This window comes from Pomacea canaliculata, linkage group LG3 (assembly GCF_003073045.1).
Source record: "Pomacea canaliculata isolate SZHN2017 linkage group LG3, ASM307304v1, whole genome shotgun sequence".
Classification (NCBI taxonomy): Eukaryota; Metazoa; Mollusca; class Gastropoda; order Architaenioglossa; family Ampullariidae; genus Pomacea; species Pomacea canaliculata.
The window spans coordinates 12,479,077-12,491,042 of NC_037592.1; the positions used below are offsets into that span (position 1 = coordinate 12,479,077).

Consider the following 11,966-nt stretch of genomic DNA (forward strand, 5'->3'; position numbering starts at 1 on the left):
AAGACATCGGTAGGACAGTGTGGTGATCTTTGTAGACAATGGGAGACATTCTTGTAGACAATGACCTGGCGCCCCCTAAAGCTCGCAAAAGACGGATCTGATTTTTGCTTACAGTTGACAAGAAGAGAGGCATTACTGTGAGCTCTCCGAAGTGTTTCCAGTAAGCTCTCAAGGAAATGGAGGGGTAGAAAGTTGCAGTAATCCAGCTTTAGCCACACGAATGCAGACAAGACATTTGGTGGAGGAAGCTGACAGGAAGAGTCTGTGACTGCAATGCGAAGATCGTTGTTGAATGGCGGTACGGCAAGGCTAAAGCTGAGATGAGGGTCAGATGCCACCATCTGTGTGACATCAGCACAATGGGATGCTGCCGGCCCAAGGAACGGATGGCAAGACCAAGTGGCTGAATGACTACGGACAATAAAAGAAAACCAGAAAGCTGAGCCCTGAGTCACCCAGCACTTCAAGGTCGCAGGTCAGATGTGTCTTCAGCTAACCACAGACTGGGTGCGATCTGTCAATCAGGTCCAGAGCGAGGCCAGAGAAACCCAAAGTCAGGTAATAGTGTTGAAGAACAATGTCCAGTGCACCAAACTCACTTAGCAGATTCAGCATTGACAGTAACGAGGCGTCCTCCCTGTCGAAGGCAGATAGTAGTTTACCGTTGTACTGGAAGGATTTTTGCGAGAGAAAGACTTTGAATAAATTGTGAGTAGACTGTGTCCGGCAAACAGTTCAAGAGAGGGAGTGGAACTTCTCAGGTTAAAATTGATTTCCGTTATAATCTCTTGCAACGCTTGGTGGTCAGACATGTAAATACGTTTCAATCAAATCAACTTGACATCCTATTACTTTTAATCACTTGAAGTCTGAGCTGTCTTCTGTTGGTTGAGGTTTCTTTCATTCAAGCAAGAAAGAGAGAGAAAGATAAAGGGGAAGGAAGAGAGAGATATATATAAAAACAGACTCTACCTCTTCATCCTTTTTGTTTTAAAATTGTTTTTGTAGGACAGAATCTTGAATAAAAAAGATAAAATGTTTTTTTCCTCGCTAATAAAATACACCAGCCAAAAGCTTCGAAGACAGTCTGGCGGTCGAAATGGAAGTGAACATATGTTTTTACTCTTCTTTTGTTCTTATTTAAAAACTAGGAAACGCCTGCTCGAGGAGCACAATCATGTCTGCGAGAGAAGTCCTGAGTAATGAAGTGGCTAGAAAAATATTTACTCTGGCAGTTGACGTCAATCTTAAGTTGACTTATCAAAAGAAAAGTTACAGGCTGAGATGGACATGAACTCCCCTACCTTCTAGGACATTCTCTAGAACAATGAACGTGTCTTTCTTGTATTGCTGCTGATGGCGTCGATGACAACCGTCTTCGCAACAGCAGACCCTAAAATCAGTGCAATTCAGCAATGCTTTAGAAAGAAGCCTTTGAATACATTTTGTGTAGACATCAGAAATCAAAGGCTCAACGCGAACAATGAAAACTCAAGATGTATTTTCATCAAGTTTTATCTCTCCTGTCAATCCGGAATTATTTCGCTTTCAAAGAATCCCACAGTTAACTCATCTTGAAAAGACTTCAACAGATTTTTGTATTATTCTTTCTCCTCCAAAAGATTAAAAAATTCATTTAGGCTGTTTTTTCATTCTGCAATGACCCTGTATTGTCATTTCCTGTCCTTTATACATTTTTTTTTGTCCTTGTGCATGAAGTCTACAGGCACAGCTTTAGACAGAAAATTCATAAAAACGCGTTTGAACGGGTTGAAACGCGATTGCTAGACCTATACCTTAGTGCACTTATTATTGGCATGATCTGTATAAATAATTTTCAGCAGAGTAGTAAGTTTTTGGACAGACTTATATCAATACTAACCTTAAGAAACTGGATGCGTTTCGAGCTTTAATTCACAATTAGCTGATGAGTAGAGCAAAGATTTCAACTTGTCTACTGTCATGAACCATCATCTGATATATTAAGTCTGATCCCAGTCCTGCTCAACCACCGATGTTAAGTGTGGGAGTATTGTTCACAGTTATATGGTAGTATTACATCTTAGTAATACAATGGCCAGGTGTAAAGTCATTTAGCCGACAGGTTTATTACTTATTGTCGGGAAGTGGCTGTGAGACTCGGCATGTGGAGGACGCCATTGCTTGAACTACTTAGTAAAGGACGGACATTTTCCAGGCAGCTGGTGGTAGTGTTGGTGGTGGTGGTGTTGGTGGTGGTGGTGGGTGATCATTACATACACAGTAGATATTTGCTAACAGCACTACAGAACAAATCAGGCCTCCAATATATTTTTGTCCTTGTTGATAATAAGATAAAGACTTCGTTCATAAAATTTCGAGTTCGTTTCCGCACCTGATTTGAGGAAATAGAAATGATTCATGTTATTTTAAGCTATGGGTTAAATAAACATGGCTACAGTTGAGGTATCTAGACCTTTAGTTCACTATTGGGATGTAAAGGTGTAGGTGTGGAGGAGATTTTCCATGAAGTGAGCCTGTTTGCATGAAACACTTTGCCTGTGATTCATAACCATGTTGAATATTCTAAAGAAAGCTAGCTTTCTGTTTAGAAAGTTTCAAATTGACACACCCAATCTAATTTATACAAAGTATGCAGTTGTTTCTCATGAACCATTCATTTTAAACAGCATTACTTACAAACAATTTTATTCAAAATTGCAGGAAACTAGAAATACGAGGCTACTTATGTTGCATCTTGCTTTGCACAAAGGTCAAAGGTAGAGAGGGTCCATAGTGTGGTGACATTAGGGACATCGACAAGGAGTGTTTCACTCTGTATACGACACAGTATGTGAAGAGCAAGGTTTGACAACACATTACTTGATGAAAGTGTCCCCCATTCCTACTGGTCAGCCGGGTTAGGGGTCACTTAGGGAGCTTCTGTAACTATGAGGTCCAGAGATAATCTAGAGGTTGCCCTGTAAAACACTTACTGACCATCGTACATTGACACGAAAACAATTTCGTAAGATTATTCCATAAACAGGATGGAATCAGAGCATCTTCAGTTAGCTCAGGTGTCTAGCTGATGGACATTTTCCGACAATAAAAGTGTCTACAGTCTCTAAGATGCTTGCAGACGTTGACTGCACAAAAGAACAACCCTGCATTGTCTCAGACAAGGAGGTTTTACACCCTATCTATTTCTGTATTGAATTTCGTCGATTGTAAGCCGTCTGTAATGTGTGGAGTTTGTGTATAACTATTGTTGTCTCGGACAATGTTGATTTCACTAACAAGTAGAGTCGTAAACAACCTTCATTGAGAACTTAAAAGAGGCACCGGGGTTATTTTACGGTCGCACTTACTGGCCCTTAATTTAGTTTTTCTGATGGCATTCCGTGCTTTGAGAGAGTGGAGATACTAAAGAACTGTTTCTCGGAGCTGTGTATTCATTGGTGGAGGACATAAAGACTCCCGTCTAGGATTTAGTCTGTAATAGACATTCACACGATCACGTCTCTATCTATATTGCTTTTCTTGGCAAAAAGACCTCATTAGTGAAGAAACCACGAGAAAGGTTTGATCAGTTCCTAAAGCCAGTTTAATAAAATCTTGAATAAATATGTTTTGGATTAAAGCTTGTTGTCCACGGGATTCAGAAAGGCTTTATTACACAGTGTAACTGGAGGACCGCGTGTTATGTGGTGCCTTTGATTCTATTCTGATATCAGTCTTTATAAAACTCTTTGAAATGCTCTACAAAGCTCACTCAGCTCTGTTACATATTAAATATGTTTCTATGCTTTGGTGACACGTTATGCATTTTCCCCATATAAATTCTTGTTGTCCACCCTCGCCATGTCCAGCCGCTACCCTGGACAGTTCCCTACTGTATCTAACTGCTTAAATACCTTCTCTAAGCTAAAATAATACAAAATGTATTTTTTTCGTGGATCACTTTTGCTCAGGTTAGAAGAAATGCTGTCTGATTGTCTACTGGACGTATCAGGCACCGCTGTGGAAGTCGTAAATGTCGTCTTCTGTTGAGCTAACTGTCCCTCAGGTGAGGCCGCCGCCCACGGCCCAGACTGAATGGAACCTTGGGAGGTTTCTTTAGTTAAATAAACTTCAGAATGTCGGGAGAATCACAGCCATTTGGAGGTATTGTGACAAATAGCACCACTGTCTCCAGTCTGTAACTTGCAGAACCAACAAATCACGGAGAGCTTCTAAGAAAGATACTTGATCAGAAAGAGAAAGTTCATTGAGTTCTCACAGTTCAATCATCAGGAGTATTATTAACTGATTTCCCATCTTTTTGGTAACATAGTACTTTATTACATTTTTTAAATTTTTTTAGTTTAAACAGAAATGAAATAACGCTGTAGTGACTTTTGTTTATTGTGCAAATGTCTGAGGATAAAAACTCGTGAGTGGACGCTAATGCCTTGTTTTAAAACTTAATGAAACGAAACTTTGTATTTAGATAGCTTTTAGTAAAGGTCAGAAATAATAAAAAAAAACAAAACAAAACATTCGGCTTGCTATTTTTTTGTGAACCATCATTTTGCGAAAGTGGTCTTGGCTCTCATTGACATGCTCAAGTCGTATGGCGACATGAAATCTTGGGCAGCTCGACTTTTCCCTCCACTCGACCTTTTGTCATACAGCTTCAGCTGCGTTTTGCGTTCTTGAAGTGAAAAAAAACTTTTAGATGAACACGAAAACTCCAGTTTATGTTATGAGAATGCTTTCGCATTCACGAACCGGATGATACTGGATTTATTTCCCCTCAGAGAAAGAAATAGGCTTTCGCTTGGAGATAACAGGAGAGTGCTCTTCTCTTCAAGAGCATCTCGTTAGAGAAAAATCTCGCGAGACTGGAATTTGTCCTCCGTTGCGTCACGTGCGGTGAAGCCAAGTGACGTTTGGACTTCACACTCCAACAACGGTGATTTCACTTCTCAGTGGAGCGGTTTACAGCCCTCAGTGACCCTAGGGGGCGGGGCAGGAGTCAGGAAAATTACTTTCGGAAACTTCGTACAAGGACTTTGGACTTGCAAACTAGTTCAGACATCATGGTGAAGTTTGTGGGGAGAGTTTTAAAATGTGTGTGTGTGTGGGAGGGAGAGAGGGAGGGAGGGAGGGAAGGAGGGAGAGAGAGAGAGATGTAATGAACAGCGAGATGTGAACTATCATGTCAATATATTCCTCAACATGGAACTCTCTTTGCCGAAAATTCTTGTTTCAGTCTGTTGTAACTTTCAGATACTTGAAACACTTCGACAAACAAACAAAAATTCCTCTGATAAGACCGGGGGGTTGGGGGTGGGGGGTGGGTGGGGAGATCTCCATCTAAGCATCCACGTGAAGTAACCGAGAGAGATAAGCTAAGGAACTGACAATACGCGCCTACAAACAGAATGCACAGAAAAAAAGTCAAAATTGGGATTTCACGAAATGCCTAATTAGCATATGTTCCCAGGTCTCCCATTGGCTGAAACTTTTATAACGTAAGACTTATCCAAGCACTTCCTGGACAGCTGTGTTGTTAACCTCTTTCTCTGCAGCAGGAAGTTTCCAGGCCTGCATCCCGATGACTGAAGTGGCAGTCGAGGGGTATTAATCCAAATGTCGAGAAGTAGTATCTTGCTATTGAGTTTTACCAAATCACGGGACACAAATTGTGCACGTGACTAGTTTTTTTTTTCAATGTACTTTAACCAAAAGAAAAAAAAATTAAGCTACTTTGAAAAAGACAGGAAGCCTATAGAAGGAGAGGTTTGTCGTGGAAAGTGAGTGAAGCCAAAGTGGGGCTTGGTGAGACTAAGCTTGTCATGTCGCCCTTGACCGGCCACGCCATTTCCCGTCAGCCCCTGCCTGCAATATGGAAACTGCAAAAGTCGATAGCTTACAGAGTGTCCGTCCGTCGTCAAGGTAACGATATCCTTGTGTTAGAGACCGAGAGAATCAAATTATCCTCCTGCTCTATTGAAATCAGTTATTGGTAATGGCAGAATAAGCAAGAGAAAATGAGAAGTTGGTGGACTGGCAAATCCACGACCTTCCAAAGCAATTCCTGACGCTGCTGCCGTGGACAAAACACTCCCACTGAGAGAAACAGGAAAGTATTTTTAGAAAGTTGTCAACAGGGGCACAATACCTCGTGTAGAATAGCGGTCTACCTCCACAAGGTCTGACTCTTTGCATTGCAGATCGTGCATCGAGAAGCCGCCAGGTTCCTCTCCGCCATCACGCGATCTCACCCTTTTTCCGAACTTCTCGTCTGCGAGGAAACAGGGGTCTGTCACGCCACCAGGCGAATCTCTACGAAAGATCTCATCACTCATTCCCTTTCTCACCCCATTCCTCTTCCTATCAACATACGCACACAAGCACACTAACACATTTGTTTCGCATAACGCAGGTGTAAAATCTATACTTCTGATTATTAAAGATTACAAAAGGAAAGCTATGTAATTTTCTGAATGTCGAGAATACAGGTGTCATATATATGATCTGATGTGTATGAGGGTGTCATCATGCTCACATCAACAAACATCGGCTAATGATTGTCTCTCGCAGCTACCAGTAAGAATTTGCTGGAAAGTTAATAAGAAATAATCACAATTTGCTAATAACCGTAGTTACATAAAAACACATGTCATATGAAATAATAATGACATTCTAAATGCAGTTCGTGAAAACAAGATAAATAGTTCTTGTCCTTCCTCCATCATTTTCTTCACTTTGATTTGTAAATCTGACTTGCCTAATGGAGAGCTCTCAAAGACAGAGTGGCGGAGATGTCTGGGACAGAGAATAGCCGAGCACGTTCTTAATTTTTTTGTCTTTCTTAGCTTCCACAATAATAATAAAATTTATTTGACGATTGTGACTGGTGGCGTAGGCGTTATCTCCGGAAAGGGATAATAAAGAGAACAGAAGAAATAAATAAAAAAACAAACCCGAAGAAGCTAAAGTCTTGTAAAAATCCACGTGAGTCAGCCTGGAATTTGCAGGACAGCACATCAGTGATGGCTGTATTTTTTTGGGCCGATGAACATTGGTCTTATGATGCATGAAGGGACAAACGGGGACATAAATAATGCATTTCAAAGCTATCTATCTCTCTAATTAATAGACGAAAAACATTCTTTAAAAACATTTTGCTGGTCTTTATTTCTCGCTGCCAGCCAGCAGCGGCAGAAATTTTCGCTGGTGATGAGCCGACAATGGCAGATGATTAATTGGAGAGGACAATAAAGACAGATAGAAACAGGAAAGGGTGAAGGGAGATGCATTTGCTGTCAATGAAATTAAGATGAGGTCTTATTGTGCGGGCTTTGCAGCTTAATTTCTTTCTTTCTCTCTTACATTTCTTATTTTGTTTTTTCTTGTCTTTCTTAGACAAGAATTTAACTTTATTACTTATTTCTGTGCGAACTCTGGACTAAGTAATGCCATACGGTGTAAATGCCACACTATCCCTGCTGCAATACTTCACCAGGAGTTAGAAATGTATTGCACCATGTCCTAAAGTTCTTATTTTTGTCGGACGGGGATGAAAGCTGGGAGCTGGGGGCTGGGAACAGAGATGGCGAGAGAATGAGACTGAGAAGCTTACTGGGATGTAAAGTTCGCTATAAATGAGGTTCTTCTGCCAAGTGACATTCATGTTCTTGCTCGCCTGTGGTATAGCTTATGTCTGGTTGGTTGACTGGCATGAATGGAATATGGAAGACCTCCTTGTCTACTCCTATTTCTCTTTTCCTCCATCTCTCTCTCTTAAGCCTTGTTCAGACCTACCAAGCAGTTCAAGCGCGTGAATATCTACTAACCCATTTTCTTTACTGGCTCTTTTTTTATCTACTTATTCATTCGGTCCCTTCCTTGACCATTACTTCATTACCAGCTTTAATGGTTGACCAGGACTGGTCGGTGGGACTGGATAAACACAGCTGCTGACACTGCTGGCTACAAGGTCTGTTGTTAGTGTTAGTGTCAGGTTAGGGTTAGACACGTCCTGTATTGTATGTCCAGTCTGTCTCTTTGCTGTTCACGAGCCTGTTTTTTTTTTCTATTTACCCTGGATTCAGCCTTTCTCCTAGGTACCCCGAAGCACTGTCTTAGAATGCGGTGACAGGTTCCATTACCAGATTAGACAAATTTGTGCCGCTTCACTGTTGCCAGAAGGGGTTCTTGGGGGTCCACATAACGACCTTATTTGCGATATACGTATTTATAGCTACGCAACCATTTGTTAATATTTTTTCCACGTAAGAAAATTGGCAGCAATTTCCTTACATTGTCGGTCTTAAAATGCCTAGTTTTGTTCTTTTTATACAACAGGACACCTTTTCGCATTTCTGAATATCTGTTTCAAACAAATTACATATACAAGCAGAAAATTCGATCTGGGTTAACAAAAGAAAGCGCAGAAGTCCAACCTCGAAACTCACATTAAGTTGTCAATATATTGGAAAAGATGCTTGAAAGCAACACTTCCTATCACCTCGAGTTCCAAGTGCCTAGAATGTTGACATCAGAACCATTTTGTCTTCGATTTCCTTCACACAAAGCTTTGCCAAAGTTTGTGAAACCTTGGACACCATTTTACATAACCAATAAGTCAAAAAAGACATTGCCAAACTTAGCCACACTCTGGTACATGTTTGTTTACTTTTTGAACAACCTTGAGGCAAATTTGCTGCTGTACACAACAGTCATGACTATAGCATTGCGCCATTGTTGACATGCTGGATCACGTGACTCTTGAGTTAGCAGTCCAGTAGAAGTTTAATTCATGGCACGCGTGCTATGGTAGTGTTCGTTTTGTTTCAGACGCGATCCTTAGTAGACTATCGCTTTGTTATCCGCATTTAGAAGTCAGTATCCATCATATAGCCCAACTTATTATTTGACTTGCCTGATCCTTTAACTGTCCTGGAAAGTTTTGATGACCAGACGGACCTGACTACTGCACACTCGGTCACGTGAGCTTGTCATATCCGGCAAATTTCCGGCAGTCAAAGTGACATCTAGACAATGAGTATCTCTGAATGAACTCATTCTAGCAAGCACTTGCTAACCGCCGAGCTAAGTTCGCGGAAGAATAAGTTCGGTCTAGTCTTACAACAACTTCCCTGCCATCACCAGTGCTCAGATTTCAGTGCAGATTCATCAATTTTGTATCACGTTTCAGCTGACTGTCATCACTGCATTTAATTTCGTTCCATGGAAGAAGTTCTTTTCTTGAAATTTTGTCTTAAAGCACACCTCTGTAAACCCCAGACCGCTTTCTGACATTACTTCTTCCCTCCAAGGCTGTCTGGTGGCGCTTTGGGATCTCTCTAAGCCAGTATCAAAGCTAAAGGAAGAACTTGTAAAGAACATTTTCCGAAAAAAGACAAGAGGACGATCTGAATACATATTTTAAAGAAAAGTTTCAAGGTGATTAATGCCTAGAAGAAGCCATTAGAAATAATATATAATTTAAGTGTAGCTTAAATCTGGGATTGTATTTGTCTGACTGGAGAGGACGGATGTCCAGGAATGCCAATTCCTTTATCAAAGGTCAGAGGTCAGATTAATGTTGAGTTGTAATTCAAATTTTAACGCCTTACGGAAGCCATTACGAAACTGAACGAGGTCAGGGCCACTTATCACACAGCGAAATTATTTTCCTGCAGACTTCTCAGTGAATTCACTTGACGAAATTTCCGCAATCATATAATATATAACTAATAAAGCTTTGAAATCATGCTCATCCATTTCGTAAAGACTTTGTTGGCCCCGTGGTGTCAGTCAAGTGCAAGTAGACATTTTTGCTGCATCTTTCTACCTCCCTCTCGTCTCTCTTTGTCTTTCTATCTCTTTTGTAGAACAGTGAAATAAATAATTCCCCAAAAGGAAAGTAAAGATGGATTGCGTAATGCAATGCAATTCCAAGCCTTAAAATAAATTGAATAGTTTGAAGTCTAATCTTCCATTTCCGCACTTCATTGCCCGAGGCAGTCCATTGGCATGACTTCACTCCCATAATTCTTCGTAAAAGAGCTTCCGGTAAACTTGAGCAAACTCCACTAAATGTTGCAACTGTCACGACCTCAGCTCCATTACAGCTTAAATTTTAAGCAAGAGAAAATAAAAGAAACGTGAATGCATCAAACTGTGTTTGGAAGGAGAAACGACGTGAGTGAGTTTTTTGAGCTTACTTTCCGAAAAAAGAAGTTTCTTAATGTTGTATCCTGTTATTCTTAACTTCCCCTTCTCTCTCTTTTAAACACACATGTAAACACGCATTCACACACATTAAAAAAACGCATGATTAAAACACATATGCCATCCAAGGAAAGGACAGACCTACACATGACAAGGAAATATTAATTAACACGGTAAACTTCATTTCAGTTTCCTCGGAAATTTTCTCTTCCTGGCTTTTGTTTGAACTTTTGCCAGTGTGTCTGTGTGCATGTAACTGTGTGTTCTTTGTGTATGAGTATGTTTTCGAGAGAGAGATAGAAAAAAAAATCAAAACTCAACCACTTGCCATAAGGCTTCTGAACATTAAAGAAAAGAATAAAGAAATAGACTATAGCAATCAAAAAACGAGAGAGAGAGAATGGGCGAAGGAAAGAGACTAAAATGAGGGCGGCAAAGACTGTGTCTATAAATTACACTTTTACATTATTTGTACACAATACTCTTGACCCTCTGTTTGCAACAACAAAACATCCCTCAGTCCTTGTCGCTCTGTGGTTACAATACCTCTTAAAGGTTTTAAAAAACATTCTTCATCAGATTGAAAAAATAAATACATGCTGTGCTGTGTGTATGTCTTGTTTATTGTTGAGCTCGAAGTAATTTAAGACCAGCGCGGGAGAAAAAGAGCAACGGAGTAACTCTATTTCCTTCTTTTATTTTTGGTTTTGTTTTTGTTCCTGAGAAAAGCTTTAATGTAGGGAGGCTGTAACTGCAGAAAATGGGAAAAAAAGCTGGTCATTTATTTGCGTTTCATCTCTGTCATGCCAACAGTAAACGTTTGGGTGGAGGACGAAAGCTAAGAGGCGCACATGTTGCACGCGCCGTGTGGCACGCCACGTCCTGCTCGGAGACTTTCTCTGACTCCCAGCGTTATTTGACAGGAGAGCTACCTCCAGAGCAAGCCATAGTTTCCTCAATCCCCGTGATTAAGTTTCGAGCACATTGCACGTTGGCGACACAGGTGACACGTGACTGTTCTCCGCTCTCACTGCCACGTCGGCTCACGTAACAACGTATTGTTCTTGGCGTTGGAGATTGCCAACAGTTTCCCACCGCCCGTCAACCTCACAGCCGGCCTGAGCACCCTTGACCCCAGAGCCTGCAAGGACGAAAACAATCCGAATGAAGCAAAAGGGGAACGACTCCGTGACAGGAAATTCTCACTCAGTTTTCTCGTCCACGAAAATGAGTCAGACGGTGGCCAGACCAGCAGCCATTGCTCAAGCCCATGTGGGCTTCTAGTCGACAGCTGACAGTGAAAAATAGAAGCTTAGCCGCGCTCAGCAAGGAGGAATAAAATGTAACAGTTAGTCCGTTACAACACATGACGTGATAGTCCTCGAATGGAAATAAATGTCGAGACCATAAAAATGAAGCGATGACCGATACTATATTGGTTCGTGGATCATCAGGGATTATATTTCGGGCATCATAGATTATTCTGAAGAGGACTTCTCTCATTACCAAGTCCACAGGAGTCGATGACCGACTGTCTTCTTGCCATCTGGAAGTCACTGCGTACAATGATATCTTCATAACACTGTCAGTCCATCATTACTAAGGACACAGGAGCTCTTTAGTCGTTTCTGAACTGGCAAGGTAGGCTGCTCCAATTTTCTTTTTTATGTCCATAATTCTAACGCCGGCTACACCGAATGGAACTCTCAACTGACAATAGGGCAACACTCTTAATATGGCCGAGTCACGCTTGTTTT

The 11,966-nt window shown here is 41.0% G+C and overlaps 1 protein-coding gene across 4 annotated transcripts in view; it reads left to right on the forward strand.

Annotated features, from left to right (window-relative positions):
- LOC112559018 (tumor protein p53-inducible protein 11-like) overlaps positions 1 to 11,966 on the forward strand; it is a 68,083-nt gene that overhangs the window by 18,214 nt on the left and 37,903 nt on the right. The window contains exon 1 of one of the 4 annotated variants that reach the window (XM_025229836.1): positions 11,031 to 11,850. The exons of the other annotated variants lie outside the window; for them this stretch is intronic. The gene's annotated coding sequence lies outside the window, so the exon portion shown is untranslated. Of the gene's footprint in view, positions 1 to 11,030; positions 11,851 to 11,966 lie in introns of those variants that run through there. 4 annotated transcript variants of the gene reach the window in all.